This window comes from Notechis scutatus, chromosome 1 (assembly GCF_049901735.1).
Source record: "Notechis scutatus isolate UNSWTSFEM ecotype Mainland chromosome 1, rNotScu1.2, whole genome shotgun sequence".
Lineage (NCBI taxonomy): Eukaryota > Metazoa > Chordata > Lepidosauria > Squamata > Elapidae > Notechis > Notechis scutatus.
This window is the reverse complement of record NC_142009.1, coordinates 173,342,822-173,347,664: the sequence shown is the minus strand read 5'-3', so window position 1 is coordinate 173,347,664 and position 4,843 is coordinate 173,342,822. Positions and strand designations below refer to the sequence as shown.

The 4,843-nt window shown below is 42.5% G+C and overlaps 1 long non-coding RNA gene across 1 annotated transcript; it reads right to left on the bottom strand.

Moving 5' to 3' along the window:
* Positions 1-244: 244 nt before the first annotated feature.
* On the bottom strand, positions 245-4,105 carry LOC148133106 (uncharacterized). The gene is made up of 2 exons (XR_015746458.1): positions 3,871-4,105; positions 245-1,414 (listed from the first exon to the last, which is right to left on the bottom strand). It is a non-coding gene; the product is annotated as an uncharacterized LOC148133106 (long non-coding RNA).
* Positions 4,106-4,843: the final 738 nt, after the last annotated feature.

Below are 4,843 nucleotides of genomic sequence, written 5' to 3'. Positions count from 1 at the left end.
GGATACAACAGCATACACAAAGAGAAAGTATAAAAAGCAATATCACTCCAACAATTAGGTGACGAATCCATGAACCATCTGGCAACCAGGACCAAAGTGTAGACCACACGTCCAGTCCCTCGTCCTCTGATTGTAATGGATTCTCATTCAGGGTTTGTTCCATATGCTGTATAGTAGCTGTAATGTTTGGAGAAAAATCAGAGATATATATGCAACAATGCGTATGAATCACAGCGTAAACTCCCCCTTGCGCTGCCAAAATAGTGTCCACCGCATATCTGGTTTGCAGGACAAGGTCAAGGATTTTTCCTTGCTCTTCTTCAAGCAGCTTTAGCGTTTTAATGGTGTCTTTAAACATCGTAACTGTCCAATTGTTTAAACGATGTAAATCTCTATAGTTCATCATGACTCCTAAAGGAGGAATAACTCCCCTCGATATCTGTGTCCAGTAGTCATGAGTCAAAACAGAGTTTACTTCCGTTGCGGAACGCGCATTGCGGATATGAGCAGTCCCCAAAGATTTTTGAATGAAATGAGATGGGATTACTTTCCCAAAGGTGCAGACTCCTTTCCATTGTGCTGGCATGCGATCATAGGCCATCCGTCCACACAGCAACCATAGATTTGCTCCCAGGAGATGACCAACCGTATTTGGTTCAGCATAGATTAATTGTGCAAAGGATTCCATTAACATAGCCAAATAAGTGGATGGTGGTGCGTATTTCCCATTCGCACATTTGGGCAACTGGTTTTCTCTCGTGGTGGGACAACGTGGCAGGAATATATGGACACCTATTTTCATTGATCAAAGATGTGATATCATATTGAGAAATGTTATGTACAAAGTAAGTGAGATTTTTAGTTTTCATATCATTAGAATAAAACCGACTTCCATTGCCAATAACAATTGTTTTGTTGCAAAATGGATATGTTCCCAAGTAAGTCATATTCTCTACTGTCTCATTGTGGGTCCAACAGATACCCGCCACCTCTTGGATCCGGCTTCCAAGGTGTAAGGTATTTATGTTACTTGTAGTCCAACTGTTAGACCACATCCCTGAACAACCATAGCATTGTTCCTTATACCAGTCACCTTCGGCCAGAGGTACTGCAACCATTGGAAGCCCTGATGTTTTGTGAGTTGGCATGTGCATACATATCCAACAATCAGTTTTATTATGAAGGTTTGCTAGCTTCCCCATGTCCTGGATCAACGTGTTTCTTTTCCATTCCCCAAATCCATCCCCTTGCCCCTTTGGCTGATGATAAGGACGCACACAGCGAGCAGGAACCCAAACAACTGTCCACTCATCTTCAACAGCAGCGTATCCTCTGCCCCAAGTTATCAGCGGGACAGGTCCTCTCCACGTTGGATCTGGTAGTCTCCTATACCGAACTTTCGGTCTTGGCGTACCTACAGAAGGGGAGGAAGCAAAATGCCTATTGGCTGCCGTAGCAGCGGGAGATCCTGTCATGTTTAAAAAATTTAAAGTATATAATGTAATATTAAGAATGTTTTGTATGTAAGGCAAGCCATATCCATCCACTTCCCCCGTTTTTGTTTTTATGTGAAGGAGTGTCCTTTGGAAGTGGCCATTGGTCAATCCCAACTGGCTGAGAGGTTAACAATTGTAATTTTTCCATTATCCAATAACAATTTTTGTGCGAAATTGTGACAGTAAATCTCTACCCCACAAGTTTATATGCAGGGGCAACACAAGAGGTTGAATCCTTGCAGTCTCACCAGTTTCTCTATGCAATGCCTTCAACCAATGTACACTACTTCTTGCAAACTGCATACCACCCACTCCACGAACAGCCAGAGAGTCCTCAAGCGCCCATTCATTTGGCCATTCCTTTTGGTGTATCACAGAGACATCTGCTCCGGAATCTATAAGGCCAGAAAATGATTTTTCTTGAATTTCAATTGTCATTTTTGGTTGATCTGTAGTCAAAATTTTGTCAGCGCTAGCAATTCTGTAGCAACTGCAGAACTGGCCATCTCAGTGGACCCAAAACCGCCAGTTCGTGGGATCCCAATTAAAGGATTCATAGGAATGTATGGAAGCAATAATAACTGGGCAATAGAGTCACCGGCCATTAATGATGTAGGAGTATCAGTGTATAATTGTACCTTAATAACCCCTTTATAATCTTGATCAATAACTCCTGGAATAACAAAAAACCCTTTTTCTGATGCAGAAGACCTGGGAAGTACTAATCCCACTGTTTTTTCTGGCAGCGGCCCATGCAAATGATTGCCCTCAATGTACACTTGATTAGGAAAGGTCACATCAATTGAGTTCAGCATTTTTAAACTCAAACCTGCACTCCCAGTAATTGCAGGCGATGCTTTTGTGACAGCCTTGGGAGCGGGGCTAGCTGCACGCCCCAAATTTAGTTTCCCGGATTTTGGTTCTGATCAGAGCGACATTGATTTGCCCAATGAAACCCTTTTTTGCATTTTGGACAGACCAATTTTGGGCGAACGTCCCTATTTTTGGTTTTGTTAAATGCCATTCCCCCCCCCCCCCAGGGGCACGGCACTGGGCTTTAAAATGGCCAGGTTTCCCACAATTAAAACAATTCCCTGTAGGTTTCATCCTTTTGTAATGCCATAGCCAAAGTCTCCATGTTGTAAGCCTGAGAAACCCACCACTGCACATGCCTTTAACAGATCAGCCAGAGTAACCTCACCTCTAGCCACCAAAGGCTGTAAAATACGCTTGCAGTCAGCGTTTGCATTTTCAACTGCCAATTTCAGCAAAAGTTCCTTTGCTGCTTCTTCATTAGATATTTGTCTGGTAATAGCCAATTGCAGCCTTTCCACAAAATCATTATAAGACTCAGATGCTGTTTGCTTAATTTGAGAGAAAGACTGTGCTGGGGTTCCCACATCCTGGATGCGGGACAATGCCCCAAGGACAGCTGCCATAACCACTGGAAATACGTGATTAGGCAAATTAGCAGCTTGATCAGCAGTGGATTCAAACAAGCCTGCCCCATAGATTTGGTCTGGCGTATACAGCCCCCCCCCGAATTCCTTCCCCTAGTGATAGCTTCTCTTTGGTATTCTGAGTCAAAGACCACATACTGAGTAGAGCTCAATATCATTCTCATTAAATCTTTCCAGTCACTAGGAATCATGCGTGAGGTAGCCAAACTTGTCAGAAGCCCCTTTGTAAAAGGACTTTGAATACCATAATCTTTAACTGCTTTTTTAATTTCCCTAAGAACAGCTAAAGGAATCGGAATCCATTCAGTTTGCATATTACCTTGAGCATTTATTTGCCTATTAACTGGAAACAAATTCATCTGGGTAATCTCGTCAGGCTCTAATTTCCCTTCATTGAAAGCCTGATGCATCATTGCTTGAACTTTCCCCGTTTGTGATTGGATTTTCTCCTCTACAGGCGTAAGCGCTGTTGGGGTTGAGAAGGCATATTCCAATTTAGAAATTGGGGGGTGCAACACAACTCCTTCATAAGGAGGAGGTTCAACTAAAGTTTTTAAAAGAGGTTGCTGCTGTGTCTCTAAAGCAGTCATAACAACCTTCCAATATATCAAAATTTCAGCTGTTGCTCGTGGCTCTTCATGAAGGATAGTTCCAATTCTCCTCCATGTGTCTAACTTTAAAGATCCCTTCTCTGGATACCAGGGACATTGTCGCCAGATCTCTTGCAGCAGCTCTTTCACATTACCTTTTGAAAGAACTATTTGCTCCCCCCCAGAGGGTTTAAAGATAAAGAAGTTTGTCCTGACTAACTTCAGCAGCTCACTAACATGCCGTTCCTGTGGCTGAGAGAGTTTTCCCCCCATGTTCCCTGAAAAAAATCCTATTGTCCAGCAATAGTTAAGTACGTACTTTACCTATTCCAGGCGAGGAAACACGGAGGTCCGGACACGTACCACCTGCAGTGGATCACGTCGGGGTCACCACTTGTGGTGGTCTCCCATGGAAAGAATGAGACACAAGCGTGTGTACTCGAGATGGGAGTCTAGAGCAATTTCTAGTGCTCCCTTTTTATTGAGAATTTTACACATAGTAAGCATTCACATTGTGGATTACAATAATTAAACATAATACACGGAAATATTTACAATTGTCTGAGCTGCTTGATTGTTTCTGGTGTTTACTTTTAATTTCCTTGTTTTATCTAGGTGACCTTTAGGCAGACATGTATGTATAAGGTCTTAGATTAATCATTACTCAATACTGGAGTCAGAGTTATTCCCACACTGGTGTTGCTTACAGAAACTGCCTCTCCATTAACCCTTATTACATTCTTGGCAGGACTAGACTTCCTGTCTCAGGAACGTCTCTGGAGTTTTTTCCCCTCCTTTGTTGGTACTTTGCTTGTGTGGAGTCACCATTCAAAGTTACAATGGCACTGAAAAAAGTGACTTATGACCATTTTTCAAACTTAGGACTGTTGCAGCATCCCCACAGTCATGAGAGGCCAGGCGAGGAGATGCGTGCCTCGATATGAGTGATATTGAGTTGGCCACACCCAGCCAATAACATGACCACCAAGCCACGCCCACCAACTAAGCCACACCCACAGAACCAGTTGTTAAAAAATTTGAATCCCACCCCTGCAAAAAGATACAGGCAAGGTTGCCCATTATCCCCATTGCTCTTCATTTTAACATTAGAAGTATTTATGAGAAACATTCGAAAAGAAGAACAAATTAAAGGATTGGAAATCAGACAAGAACAATATAAACTACAAGCTTTCGCTGATGATCTAGTCTTCATTTTAGAGAAGTCTGGTATGAAACGTATGGAAGAACTGGCAGAATACAGAAAAGTGGGCCTGAAAATAAATAGAGCAAAAACTAA